Source organism: Asparagus officinalis, chromosome 2, assembly GCF_001876935.1.
Source record: "Asparagus officinalis chromosome 2, Aspof.V1, whole genome shotgun sequence".
Lineage (NCBI taxonomy): Eukaryota > Viridiplantae > Streptophyta > Magnoliopsida > Asparagales > Asparagaceae > Asparagus > Asparagus officinalis.
In genome coordinates, this window is record NC_033795.1 from 52,078,994 (window position 1) to 52,094,755 (window position 15,762).

General features: G+C 41.3%; 1 pseudogene; it reads left to right on the forward strand.

Annotated features, from left to right (window-relative positions):
- Positions 895-14,946, forward strand: LOC109831174 (annotated as a pseudogene).

Consider the following 15,762-nt stretch of genomic DNA (forward strand, 5'->3'; position numbering starts at 1 on the left):
CAACAACGAAGTGCAGAACCGGAAAAACAGACACAATAACGAAGCGCGGAATCGGAAAAGGGACACCTGGAGGACTCGGCCAAAACCGAGCCACCTCTAGGTGGCTCGGTGGCCGAGCCACCTTTGGGTGGCCTGCCAGATCTGTGCCAAGGCACAGATCTGAGTGCCTATAAATAGAGGGGCATGGCTCATTTGTGAGGGGGGGAACTTTTGGAGGCGAAGCTCTGCTGGATTGAAGACTCAAAATTTAAAAAGATTAAAGCTTTGGAACTTTGAGGACTTGGAGATATCAGATCTGGTTCTTGGAGATCATCTACGCTAAATAAGGCAGGAGTTCGAGAGAGATCAGATCTGAGATCTACGCAGTTTCCCTCCGGATCAAAGCTTGGCCTTTGATCCCGAGAACTAAATGCTATTATTTCCTTGGCGAAATAGTACCCTCGGCTGTTATTTCCTTTGTGAAATAACTCCCGTCATACTGCGTAGATCTGACCGGATCTAGATCGCGCGGTGGTCCACGGATAAACCCCGGCGCAGGCAAAGAACCCACACAAGCGAGGGACCGCAAATCAGGAGCTCACGATTCGTTCGATAAAAGAGAAAAGTTGTAATTTTTTATTTCTTTTTCTTTGATTTCGTTGCAACCGGATCTTATAAAAAGACCGGATCTTTTTGTAACCGATAAATGATTACTTGAGAAGAACAATGAATTCAATGAAGAAAGCTACGATTTTTCCCGCGAACAACTACTTCTGATTCAGGTAGTAATAAAAGGTTGGAAAGGGATGAAGTAGTAGCCACTTCAGCTAGTTTACCCAAAAAGACCAAGGCCGTGGCCCACAAGAAACGAAAAATACCACTTGTCGAAGCGGCTTCCCATGTGTCCCCAACCAGATGGTGGACCCTGCTCACGATGACGTGCTCATACCCTTTCTGGCCAATTTGGCAAGGTCTGATCTTAAACCAGACAAAAACTTTAAGCAACATGCATTTGCAATGGCAGCCGCTAAAGTAAACAAGCAATTTAGTACATCATTTGCAACCAAGAGTGTTGTCAACCATATGCAAACAATACGTTCTTAGTTTCAAGACATGCAAGCTGCTCGTAATATCAGTGGTGCAGGTTGGGATGATGAAACACAAACAATCATGTTGGATCCCAAGAGTTTTGACACATGGAATGAGGTAAATGAAGCGTGCATATCTTCAAAATGTTTTGTTTAACTAAGAAATAATTCCACTTTTGTATACTGAATTGGATATTGATTACATGCAGGATAAAAATAAGAGTAGGTTTAAAGATTACATAAATAAGCCGCTGAGACATTATGAGAACCTAACTGTCATCTGTGGGGATGATCAAGCAAGAGGTAACTTCGCCAAGGCCTCTATGGAGATTTTGGGAGCCACGATGCAATCAGCACTGGAGATTATGACGATGAACAAAATGTTAGCATGTTTGTGCCTCAGAAGTCCCAACTCATGATTAACTTTTTAGATGAAGATAATCAATCACAAACCAACAATGAGAAAGCCTCCAGCAAGGACTATAAAAAAAAATTCCTTCGGTGAAAGGTCGTACGAAGAAGACAGACCTTGGACGTGACATCATGCAACAAATGGTGGATGAAGTTAAACACTTTTCATCATCCCTCAACCTTGTTAATCAGCACTGGACTGAGAAATTGTCAACATCCATATTCAGACACAAATAAACTTACCCTATAGAAGTCCTTGAGCCCTTTTATGATACGACATTTGAAAATAAAACCAAAGCAAGGTATTTTATAGGTAAGAGTGACTTTGGACAAAGGGCTTTGTTGGACAATTTCATGAAGATGCAAGGGGGGGGGGGGGGGGGTGGAAGAGTGTGGATGAAGGTAGTATCAGCACTTGTCCTTTATACTTGTGCTGAAATTATGTGTTTGTACTTGCTGATTGGTTATATATTTTGCAGGACTGGTGTGGACATAGCTATTACCGTATTTATTTTGCACAGAAAAAACCATGAAGCTATTATGTTGTTTAAACTTCTAGATCTGGTATGTTTGTAATATCATTGAGAGCACACGATTCATGCCCTACAGAGGCACATTATTGTGCTGATTTGACACATTGCCACACGTTATTGTGTTTCTCTATGCCTATTGTTGTTCTGTGGTCATTTGCAAATATGGCTTCACCCATTATGACTCATGGCTGGTTTTGGAATGTGGGAAACAACCAGCAGACACATCTGTGCAATAATGAGTTAGGCTTATTTCTGATATTCTGACCCAGCAATTATTGCAGACAACGATTTGGCAAGGTAGTCCAAACCTCCAATTATTGAGCTAAGAATAAAGATTATCGGGTATGCAGCCAACATTGTCATGCACTCGTTTGCTGATGACGAATATATGATGAAGTAGGGTCCTATTTGAGCATAAAACTTGATCCTCTCTTAACAACTCACTGCTGTTTATTTGTGCAGTTTTGACTCACCTTATCAGCTCATGCTTTTGAAAATGTTGTGCATGCTAGACTCTATGTGCTGCTGCCTTGTGCTGTTTTGACTGTTTTGTTTATCTAAACACTTTGTTGAAATTGTTGTGCAGTATAAACATACATTTGCTGCTTTTATTTGGCCAACGTTTTAACTGTTTTGTTCTTACATACTACTTATTACCCACCTTGTGATTTCCATGTACACAATACCCTTTAGTTGTGCATTTTTGACACCCCTTATCAACTCACAAATTTACTAAAAATGTTGTGCTTGCTAGACTACATTTGTTATTGCCTTGTTTGCTTTGTTAGATAATTTGTTCTTAAAAACTACTTATTACCAACAACATTTTATTCGAATGTACAAAATGTAGATTAGTTGTGAAGTTTGACACCTCTTATTGGTTCACTTTGTTGAAAATGTTGTGCATGCTAGACTACATGTGCGGGAGCCTTGTGCATTTATGAATGTTTTGTTCTTATAAACTAATTAATTCCAACTTTGTCTAATCTATGTTATAAAAAGCAGTTTATTTGTGCAGCTCTATCATACCCCTTATCAGCTCCCTATGTTGAAAATGTTGTGCAAGTTAGACTTTATGAGCTATTCCAATGTGCTTTTTGGAATGTTATGTTCTTACAAAAAATTTATTACCAACTTTGTCTTTTCTATGTAAAAACTGTTGTTTAGTTTAGCAGTTCTGACACCCCTTATCAGCCCTAATTAACTACTTTTTACCAACCTAGCTCTGCTAAGTTTTTGCTGTTTAGTTTTTTAAACTACTCAACCACTAAACAAATTATCTTTGTACATAGTACTGATTATTTGTGAGTTTTGTCACCCTCTATTCTAGAGATACTGGTCATTAACAACAGTTGAACTTTCCAGGTAATGTTTTAGAATATGCTGTTGAAATTGTTGCGATCAGGTAACTTAGCATGTGTTGATTTCTTGTGCTCTTTTTTGACTGTTTTGTTCTTGTGTGGTACTCATTTGCCTCACTGCTGGAAACCCCCAATTTTGCTGATTTTTTGTAATCTTTCAGTGGGTTAAACAATGAAGCTTTGGCCTCTTCTTGGATTTTCTGTTTTGCTTAGTCCCTATTTGTACAGTGATGAAATGTCATGGTTTCTGATATTCTAAACCAGAATATATTGCATGCAATGATATGGCAAGGCAGTCCAAACTGTGGAATGTAGCCAACATTGTCTGCAATTGATAGTTGGTGATGAATATATGATGAAGTTGACGTTTACCTGAGCACAGTTATTCAATGTTCAAGCCTTGTTGAATATATGACGAAGTTGACAATTCCGTTTCTATGAAGTATTAGAATTGCCTTGGTTTCTAAAAAACAAAAATGTTGAATTGCATTATAACATGTAACCAGAATATTTACACAAGACATTTACATTATATTTTCAATGTGCAGATTACAATGTTTACAAGAATAAGGAAAATACTGAATATTCCTAAAACTTGAATACATTTTTTCAAATAATCAACTTGTTGCATTGCATGCTTCAATTCTCTTCGCAAATGCTTTGTTTCCATCTCTTTTAATTCGGATACCGATTGAATAGTGGATTCCTCTTTACTGGTTTCACTCTTTTTGATTTCTTGTTCATCTTCGGCCCACCTGAATAATTTACATGCTCTATTTGGGTATTTGACACAACCCCAAAAATATTTACCCTTGTTCGAACCTATTTTGCACTGCTTCAATGGTGCTGGTATATTGCATAAGCATTTTATCTCAAGAGATTGTTCATACTCTTTGGGCAAGCCATGATTAAGCATTGCAAGAACAAGGGCCTTCCAGAATTTATTTGTGAAGCAGCTCTAGATAGAAACGGCTACTTTAATGGAGACTTCTGCTTTGATTTTGCAACTGTAAAACGCGCCCCCCCGCCCCACAACACCACACTATATAGCTGTTCTCAATTGGCCGACACCAGCATTTGTTGTTTGCGGTTTTTAAAATATGACAGTTGCTGTGAAGATCCGTTGAGAGATGTACTGTGTGATGATGTGTGGGAGCGGTAAGCTCACATGACTTTGGCATTCAACTCTGATCAGATTGGGGTATTTGTGCATAACAAACATAGGAAATGGAAATGTAGGTGGGGGGGATGATTTCTTGTTTTTAAAGTGGTGAATTGTCATGTGAAAGCAATTTGATACATTTCAATCCATTGATTTCACAGTGAAACAAACAAAATAAAAGAAAATTGGGAAACCAATTGGAAATGTTTTGAAATCATTTCATTTCTATATTTCTGTTTTCCCAATTTTTCAGAAATGTACCAAACATGCCCCTAGACAAAATTTTCGTCTAGGTTGCCTAAAAATTAAAAAAATAAAATTATCCAGACGGAGTCATCCCCCTCAACTCCCCCCCACACCCACACACAACCCACCCACGACCCGCACCACCGCACCACAACCCTCATTCTTCACTCTCTCTGTCGCATTTCCCGGTAGCCCCCCCCCCCCCCGAAGAACAAAAAAAGAAAATCCTCCGCCGGCCCCTTCCTGGCGCGGCCCCCTGCCCTCTCCTTCTCTCCCTCTTCCCTCCCTCTCTCTCCTGGCCACTCTCTCTCTCCTGTCCCTCTTCCTCTCGCCTCTCCCCACCCGCCGCCCTCTCTCTAACCTCTCACATAGCCGCTAACCCCCCCTCTCCCTTAGTCCAGAACTCTTAAATATTATCCCTGTTTTCTTTGGGTATTACAGGATTACTCTAATTCAGTTACTGAGGACTGGAGGGAAGATTTTTGCTTATCAATAAATCACAAGCCCACAAAAAATCTGGATACAGATATCCTGAAGCAAGCATCTTTGGGTACTCAACTCACGTCCACTAACATAGGGTATAGGCTTCTTCAGAAAATGGGTTGGAAAGGCAAGGGCCTTGGCAAGGATGAGCAATGTACTTTTGTTTAAGCAGATCTTTTTTCAAGCCTTTACATTTATATGACTGCCTCCATGAAGCATTTGCATTCTTGGTCCTAGGATATTATTTACCTGGAGTAGTGGTAGTCCATGAGCTTCTTAATCTGTTGGCTTGTAGCAGTGCTGAGTTACCAGCTTGTTATGATATAACATTGTAACCTGAGTTTATCTCTGCTACCATGTGTTCTATATGAAACATTTCTATTTGCATTTTTTCTGCAAACATCTATTCATCCATGAGACAGAAAATTCCAGTAGGCTCTGATTTATAGCCTAGGAGAGTAAAATTTCTTCCTTTTTTTCATTAATTGGCAGGGGGACTGAAGCTTCATATTTTTTTTGCTTCTGTTGTTTGTTGGGGATTTTGCATATTATATTATGCGCCTTCTAGTGAACTTCTCCATTGCTTAATTTTTTTTAGTTCCTTTTTCATATAAAAGAATTAATTTTCTTGATGTTCAACTTGCTGTTATATGGTTTTTTCTAATATGAGACTTTTTGAAGTGTTAATCCATTTTAAATATGGCATGGAAGCAAGCTAAGTGCAGGACCCGTAACGTATATATTGGGTTCCATAATTGACGAAAGCTACTGTGCTATTTGATTACTAATGGAAGTGTTAATTTGGACTTCTTATAGCAAATAATATTACTGATAGAGAATTTGATGCGAAACAATGTGATGCAGGTATGAAGATTAACGACAACAATGCTTCGCCAAATCAGCGATCGATCTAGGCAGGAAGCTCAAGAATAAAGTGTAGCTTTCGATGGTTTTTAAGCAAAAGTTGCAATGTACTAAGTTCGAATCTTTTGTAAATGATCCAGAAAATAAATGTAATGATTCGTTCTCTCAATACAGTTCAAATTGTAATATTTAGATAAGTAAAAGTACTTAGCAACAGATTCGCTCGCTCACTTAATCAAACTGATTACAGCACAAATATGATCGATAATAATATTGATAACAACATGCAAGCAATAGCAGTTCCGAAAATAATTGGGCGAAAGAAAGTTGAACCTTCGTCGGGTTGAACTGGTTCGACGGGAGGCTCCTCGGGTGGTGGTTCGTACACGCCAAAAAGGAGGGGAGGAAGTTCTCCTCCGAGAGCGGCGTAATTCGGGTGGAGCGGTGTATCTGGATGGAAACGCCGATGCCACGAACTGATTCCCAAGCTACTCTCTATGCTGTCAACGATCTGATGAGTCACACGCTCAACGTACTCGGGCACACTCTCAAATGACTGATAATCAAACCACGGGGAAAGTTCTATATCTACGATGTCGGTCTCTAGATCTAGCACGAGTCCGTCGTCAGCGTCAGGATCTGCCATACACCATCAATTGCTAAGTCAGGGATCAAATGGGTTGAATCTGACTCAACTAGCTTCAACACTTCGGATTGGGTCAAGTGGGTCTGGTCCACACTTGACTAGATCGGTTAAATGACTAGGGGGGGCCTGATTAAGTCACCCAGATCCAAACGTTTCTCTCAACAGGATCGTCAATCCAAAGAACGACGCTGTGCAGAGGGGGGGTGGCGGAGTCGACCTAGGCGGCGCTCGGGTCGGACGGGAGGCGCTCGGCTTTTTTTTTTTGAGGAAGAGAATGACGGCTGATCACCAGAAATCAATAAGCTAGGGTTTCACACCATAATTTAGCAAATCAATTTCATTCATCAGTGATCTCATATTCTGATTACAGAGCCTTTAAGTAAGCAATTACAAATTTAGAAAATCTCATCAATCCCTCAAATCTCTCTTAATCAGTTACAATCAATCACAACCAATCACTGATTAACTACCAAAGAAACTAAATATTCATAATTCGAAATTCAAATTCAAATTAATTATTACATCAAAACTCAAAACCATAATGCTGAAATATTGCGCTTCCTGCGCTGATAGACCCGGCGAAAATCTCGAGCACGAGTCTGAATGTCCTCATCATTCTCCCCGGGTGGGAGAGAACTCGACCCTGTCGAGTCTAAGTCAGAACGGCTGTCATACTGCTCAAGAAGATCTGGATCCAGCCTCTGCAAGTCATCCCTATCGAGCCAGGTGTCATCTGACTCAGGTCGTCCTTTCCAACGTACCAAATACCTGCGGATACCACCATTGCTAGTAGAAACAATGTTATCATCAATAATAGTATCAATGTCATGTGCTGTATATGTGGGTGATATCTGGGGAAGTGGAGGTAAAGGGGAGCTCTCAAAAATAGGCTCAGGGGTAGGCTCATCAACCAGTGGTTGTCAGGGTTAAAATGTGGGCCTTTGTACTCTACTAAATCCTCAATATTAAAAGTCGAACCAATATTAAAACCTTCGGGAAGGTCGAGAACATAAGCATTATCATTAATTTTCTTGAGAATTTTAAAAGGCCCTGCACTTCGTGCATGCAACTTTTTAACATTTCCCGGAGGAAACCGTTCCGGACGTATCCGGACCATCACATAATCACCAACATTAAATTCTTTAAACTTCCTTCTTAAATCTGCTCGCATTTTATAGTTAGCATTGCTGTCATTGATCTTCTTACTGATGTCTTTATGCAAGTCATGAATGCGAGATGCAAATGCAGATGTCATTGATCTTCTTACTGATGTCTTTATGCAAGTCATGAATGCGAGATGCAAATGCAGATGCTGACTCAGATACTCTATGGCGAGATGCAAATGCAGATGCTGACTCAGATACTCTATGATGTGCAGACACGGGGACAAGATCTATAGGTTGTCTAGGTTTGTAACCATACACTACTTCAACTGGACTGACACCTGTAGGCCTATTAACAGAGTTATTATAAGCAAATTCAGCAGTAGGCAAATGTTGATCCCAACTCCTAAGATTCTCACCAACTAGCGATCTCAATAGGTTACCTAAGCTCCGATTGACTACCTCAGTTTGACCGTCAGTCTGGGGATGAAAAGCCGTAGAGAATTGAAGTTTAGTTCCCATTTTGTGCCAAAGGGTTTTCCAAAAATAACTTGTAAATTTAACATCCCTATCTGACACGATTGTTTTCGGAAGCCCGTGCAGTTTAACAACTTCGTTGAAGTATAGCTTGGCCACATGAGAAGCGTCGGAAGTTTTGAAACATGGTATGAAGTGGGCCATTTTGGAGAAGCGGTACACAACAACAAAGATAGAATCGTGTTTTCTAATCGTTTTCGGGAGTCCTAACACGAAATCCATACTAACATCCTGCCATGGACAATTTGGCACAGGGAGAGCAGTGTACAAACCAGTGTTCTGTTTACGTTGTTTTGCCAATTGGCAAATGTGACATCTACTCACTAGTCTAACAACGTCTCGTTTCATGCTTGGCCAATAAAAGCGACTTTCCACTGCCTCGACAGTCTTGTTATTTCCAAAATGTCCTGCAAGGCCTCCAGCGTGTAGTTCCCAAATTAAGAATTCTCTCAGAGAGGTGTCGGGAATACACAACTTGCAAAAATGGAAAAGATATCCATCCTTTAGGAGAAAGCCATCAATCTCACGGATCACTCCATCATTCAGTAAAGTATAAACTTCGCCAAAATCAGGGCACGATTCATATTGGTCTTTGACTTTCTCAAAACCGATTACTTCCGCACTCATAGTGGAGAGGAGGTGCATGCGACGACTGAGTGCGTCGGCGGCTTTATTTTCTACTCCCGCTTTATGTTTGATCGTGTAGGTATAATCCTAGAGGAACTCAACCCAACGACCATGTCTAGCGTTCAATTTCTTTTGGGAATGAATATATCGAAAAGCTTCGTGGTCAGAGTATATGACGAATTCTTGTGGGAGCAGGTAGTGACGCCAGTGTCGAAGAGATTGTATTACCGCATAGAACTCTTTATCATAGGTGGAATAACGTTGTCTAGTGTCATTAAGCTTCTCACTAAAGTAAGCAACGGGATGTCCTTCTTGAGATAGGACTCCACCTATTCCAATACCAGAGGCATCGCACGCAATTTCGAAGACTTTAGAAAAATCGGGCAGGCGCATAACAGGAGCCTGCGACATCCTTTGCTTGATCTCTTCAAATGCCTTGGTAGCAGCTTTTGACCACTCGAACTCACCTTTCTTCAAGCAATCGGTAATAGGGGCCATGATGGTACTGAAGCCCTTGATAAACCGACGATAAAAAGTAGCGAGTCCGTGAAAACTTCGAACGTCTCTAATGCTCTTGGGTTCGGGCCATTCTTCAATAGCTCTGACTTTTTCAGGGTCAGCAGATACTCCTTCAGACGAGACCACGAATCCTAGAAAAATGACTTGATGTGTAAGAAAAGTACATTTCTTAGGATTAGCATAAAGTTGCTCTTTTCTTAGCACGGCACAGACTTGACGCAGATGGTTCACATGGTGCTCACGAGAGTTACTATAAATAAGGATATCGTCGAAGTACACAACCAAAAATTTTCCCGTGAAGGGGCGGAGTACTTGAGTCATCAAAGTACACAACCAAAAATTTTCCCGTGAAGGGGCGGAGTACTTGAGTCATCACTCTCATAAAGGTGCTCGGAGCATTAGTCAACCCAAAGGGTCTCATAAAGGTGCTCGGAGCATTAGTCAACCCAAAGGGCATGACCATCCATTCGTACAATCCATCTTTCGTCTTGAAAGCGGTTTTCCATTCGTTACCGGGACGGATGCGAATCTGATGGTAACCACTCTTTAAATCAATCTTGGAAAAGATAGTGGCTCCAGACATAAGGTCAAGCATATCATCCAACCGGGGAATGGGGAAACGGTATTTCACCGTGATCTTGTTAATTGCACGGCTATCCACACACATACGCCATGTACCATCTTTCTTGGGTGTCAGTAATGCAGGAACCGCACAAGGGCTCATGCTTTCTTTCACAAAGCCCTTCTTCAATAGATCATCAACTTGCCTCTTCAGCTCCGCATGCTCATTGGGGTTCATCCGATAATGAGGCAAATTGGGAAGGGTTGCTCCCGGGACTAAATCGATTGCGTGTTGGATATCACGCATCAGAGGTAATTGGTCCGGGAGGTCCTCAGGGAAGACGTCAGAGAATTCTTCCAACACAGTAGCAACTTCTGGGGAACCACATTAGAAATATCCTTTGGAGCTTCTCTAGCGGCGAGGACGAAAATAGGAGCTCCGTTGGCCAGTTCACGATCAATCTCTTTGGCTCCAATCAGGTTAACGCCTTGGGAAGACTTGTTTAGATCAGGCTTCTTGTCATTTCCTTTTGGTTGAACCGGTAGGATCTTGACCTTCTTTCCGTTGTGCTCGAACAATAGCATATTGGATAGCCCGAAGATATGAACGTCGTTATCAAATAACCAGGGTCTTCCAAGAATAACCTGACCCACATCCATTTTCAGAACATCGCACCAAACTTTGTCCTTATAAATGGCAAATTGAAGAGGGACTAGACATCTCTCTTAGACATTGAGTGCGGTGTCGTTAATCCATGATACCTTGTATGGATTAGGATGGGGTACAACCTTAAGACCAAGCTTAGCGATCACAGCTGAGGAGACCGCGTTAATGCAACTTCCACTGTCCACGATCACTTTACAATTTTTATCACCAATCTTTGTGAACGTGTGGAAAATGGAAGTACGTCTCCAATCATCAACAGCCTTGGGTTGAGAAATGGCGCATCTGACAACTGATACAGTAGGAGTTTCAATTTGTCTAAGACAACTCAAGATAGTATCATCAGCATCATCCTTGAAATCATCGGTATCATCGTCAATTTGATGGACAAACTCATCATTATCAGGTTCAGGTTCATATTCGTATTGTCCATCAATGATAGCCACCTTGTGACGGGTCGGACAGTTCGCAGAAACATGCCCATACCCTTGGCATTTGTAGCACTTGACGTGAGCGCCAATCTTGGAGAAATCTCTCTCCGGTTCCTTGCCTTTGGAATCGACTTTAGACTGGGAAGAACTAGGGTTAGATCGACTCGGAGGATGACTAGAAGTAGTGGCACGGGAAGGTTGAGAGGAATGATTTCTAAAATCCTGACTCCTATAAGATTGATGGGATTTTGATTCATCTAGATCCTGAACTAACGCGTAAGCTTTTTCAAGGGTGTCTACTCCCCGAGCAAATAGTTCGGTTTGCAGATCATTTCTCAATCCAGCTCTAAATTTTGACAAGACTTTCATTGGCGCCTCTTGTTCAATGGTGTTACATCGAGTGAACAGTTCGTCAAATTGTGCGACGTAGTCTTTCGCAGATTTGGTTCCTTGAGTGAGGCGATGCCACTTATCTAACAATCGATGATAAAATGATGACGGAAGGTATTTCTGTTTAAGTTCATTGGTCATTTCTCACCAAGTTGTGATCGGTAATTCACCTCTAATGTGCCTCAACGTTTCGAGGTTGGTCCAATATTGGCAGGCAGGTCCGGTAAGTTTCATCGCGGCGAACTTGACCTTTCGGGGTTCCGTAAGGGCGTACCAATCAAAATAACGATCCATGCTCTTCAGCCAGTCCAAGAAAGCTTGTGGGTCGATCTTGCCGTCAAAGGTTGGGGTGTTGATCTTAATACTCCTCAGGTATTGCGCATCCGGATCAGGTACTGGTTGATGTGGGGGCCGTTGAACGATGTTTCCATAGCCTTGACCTTGCAGCGGCGGGGCGAAGTGTTCATAACCTTGACCTTGCGGTAGAGGGGTTGCAACACGAGCTTCTTCGAGCCTAGCAAACTTTTCGTTGGTTTCATTTCGAAGATTGGCTAAACCCTGGACTACGGCACCTAATTGTCCTGCTAGCTCATCGAGTTTCTTATAGAGTTCGGGATCGCTACTGCCTGACATACTGGACTCACTAGTCGACTCACTTGACTCTCCTAAGCGATAGGGTAGACCGGTACGAGTGGGCATGCACTAACAAATAAATGCGATGAAATGGGTGGGTGCACAAGAATTAAATGAAATGACTATTTTTTTTTAATAATAAAGACTCACAAATTTCCTAACCTAGAACCAGGTGCTCTGATACCAAAAATGATGCGAAACAATGTGATGCAGGTAAGAAGATTAACGACAACAATGCTTCGCCAAATCAGCGATCGATCTAGGCAGGAAGCTCAAGAATAAAGTGTAGCTTTCGATGGTTTTTAAGCAAAAGTTGCAATGTACTAAGTTCGAATCTTTTGTAAATGATCCAGAAAATAAATGTAATGATTCGTTCTCTCAATACAGTTCAAATTGTAATATTTAGATAAGTAAAAGTACTTAGCAACAGATTCGCTCGCTCACTTAATCAAACTGATTACAGCACAAATACGATCGATAATAATATTGATAGCAACATGCAAGCAATAGCAGTTCCGAAAATAATTGGGCGAAAGAAAGTTGAACCTTCGTCGGGTTGAACTGGTTCGACGGGAGGCTCCTCGGGTGGTGGTTCGTACACGCTAAAAAGGAGGGGAGGAAGTTCTCCTCCGAGAGCGACGTAATTCGGGTGGAGCGGTGTATCTGGATGGAAACGCCGATGCCACGAACTGATTCCCAAGCTACTCTCTACGCTGTCAACGATCTGATGAGTCACACGCTCAACGTACTCGGGCACACTCTCGAATGACTGATAATCGAAACCACGGGGAAAGTTCTAAATCTACGATGCCGGTCTCTGGATCTAGCACGAGTCCGTCGTCAGCGTCAGGATCTGCCATACACCATCATAAGTCAGGGATCAAATGGGTTGAATCTGACTCAACTAGCTTCAACACTTCGGATTGGGTCAAGTGGGTCTGGTCCACACTTGACTGGATCGGTTAAATGACTAGGGGGGCCTGATTAAGTCACCCAGATCCAAACGTTTCTCTCAACAGGATCGTCAATCCAAAGAACGACGCTGTGCAGAGGGGGGGTGGCGGAGTCGACCTAGGCGGCGCTCGGGTCGGACGGGAGGCGCTCGGCTGCGGTTGTGGAGGTCTGTGGGCGGATGGGTTTGAAGGGGAGCAGGGTTCTGTGATTTGAGATGGAGGAAGAAGATGAACAGTGTGGTTTTTCGAATTTTCTTTTTTTTCTTTTCTTTTCTTTTTTTTTTGAGGAAGAGAATGACGGCTGATCACCAGAAATCAATAAGCTAGGGTTTCACACCATAATTTAGCAAATCAATTTCATTCATTAGTGATCTCATATTCTGATTACAGAGCCTTTAAATAAGCAATTACAAATTTAGAAAAGCTCATCAATCCCTCAAATCTCTCTTAATCAGTTACAATCAATCACAACCAATTACTGATTAACTACCAAAGAAACTAAATATTCAAAATTCGAAATTCAAATTCAAATTAATTATTACATCTAAACTCAAAACCATAATGCTGAAATATTGCGCTTCCTGCGCTGATAGACCCGGCGAAAATCTCGAGCACGAGTCTGAATGTCCTCATCAGAATCTAATGTGGTTGAGCTTAATAAAGAGCGTTATCACATGTCTGCACGTCCACTAATTTGAATGCTTCAATATTAATCCAGATACATTTCTGTTTAATATTCATTTTGGAATATGCAGGCATTGTGGAGCCAATAAAGGCCGGTATTAGGGAGAGCAAGATGACTTTTTTACAGCTGAAGAAAATGTACAACGGAAGAAACTTGATATTGAACTAAAAGAAACAGAGGAACTTGCAAAGAAGCGCGAGGTATGTTTTTCAGAGCTTATAGTTTAATGTTCATTATAAGATTAGATACTCTGAGGTTGACGTTTGACCCTTGTTCAAACCTACACCACTAGTAGCCAGCATATAGGATATATGCTCATCTTGTGACGGGAATGGTAAATCATAATGGAGTATCAACTTGAGGGTCTTGAGCTTTTCTTGCACTTTTTATTTGTGACGGGAATGGTAAATCATAATGGAGTATCAACTTGAGGGTCTTGAGCTTTTCTTGCACTTTTTATTATCTGGTGGCTTCTATTGCTATAATGGAGTATCAACTTGAGGGTCTTGAGCTTTTCTTGCACTTTTTATTATCTGGTGGCTTCTATTGCTTGCTTCGTGCAAATGATGACAATCCAGGTTGTAGCAGAACGCGAGCAGAAAATCCAAAACGAGGTTAAGGAGATAACAAAGGTATTCTACTGTAGTCTCTGCAACAAGCAGTACAAATTGGCGATAGAGTTTAAAGGACACTTGAGCTCATATGATCAAAATCACAGAAAGGTAGTGCATACATTAATTAATTCTACTCTTGAGGTTGAAGCCTTATTTCGAAGTAATTGTTTTACCTGACTTATCGCTTGCATTTGTTCGGTATTTACTCAGCGGTTTAAAGAGATGAGAAAAATGCACGGCAGCAGCAGTCGGGACGACAGGCAGAAAAGGGAACATATACGGCAAGGAAAGGAAATGACATTATCACAATTTGTGGCCCCTAACGATTTTGGTAAAACATCAAGTGGTACTGCACTTGTAGACCAGGACCAGCGACAAACACTAAAATTTGGATTCTCTAGGCTTGGTGATGCGAAATGAAACATAGGGTCTACCGGAATCAGCGATTTAATTTGAACAAAGCACCGTCTCACCAAAATACATGATATTCGGTAGGAAATTAATAAAAACAGTTAGCGTGACAGATGGATTTTAACAAGATTTACAACGATAGTCATAAACAATTCCAATCTCGATTAATTTATTTGCAATATCAATTATCATTTTTTGCAAATTCTAAGATCAATATCAATTTTTCAACAATCACATATTCAGTTACTCTCAATTTACTAATTTAATCAAGCAGTGAATATATGATAAGAGTTTAGAGATGGTTTACTCATGCAATTAACTAACAAAATAAAATTAACAAAAAAATAAGAGTCGGGGAGAACACGAAACCTTCGTCGGTCTGAACAAACTCAATGTGAGGGACCTCTGAAGGTGGCGCGAGGACGTGAGTGACGGAAGGGTACGGGCGACGGGAGGATGGTGGCGTCGAACTGGATGTTGAAGCGACGATGGTGTCAAACCCCTGAATTAACCGCTGATTGTAATCAATCTGAGTAGTTGATTCTGAATTTGTTTTTTTCATTTTAAGCGACAAACAGATCCTCTCAAATCAATAGGGATATAGACTATAATAAGCTCGATCAGCAGGGAATGATTAAGAAATCAGCAGTGTCCTTCAATTGAAACCCTGAATCTCCTCAAAACCTCCTCGATCCAAGCTGATTCAGACCAAACAGAGCAAGAACCTCCTCAGATCTAAACTGATGCATCTCTTCAGGGTAATCTGCAAAAACAACGAAAACAGCAGCAACAGCTGCAACCTGGCCCTGTTGTTCTTTGGGAGAAGATTCCTCTTGTTAGAACACTCAAGACTGCTTGTGG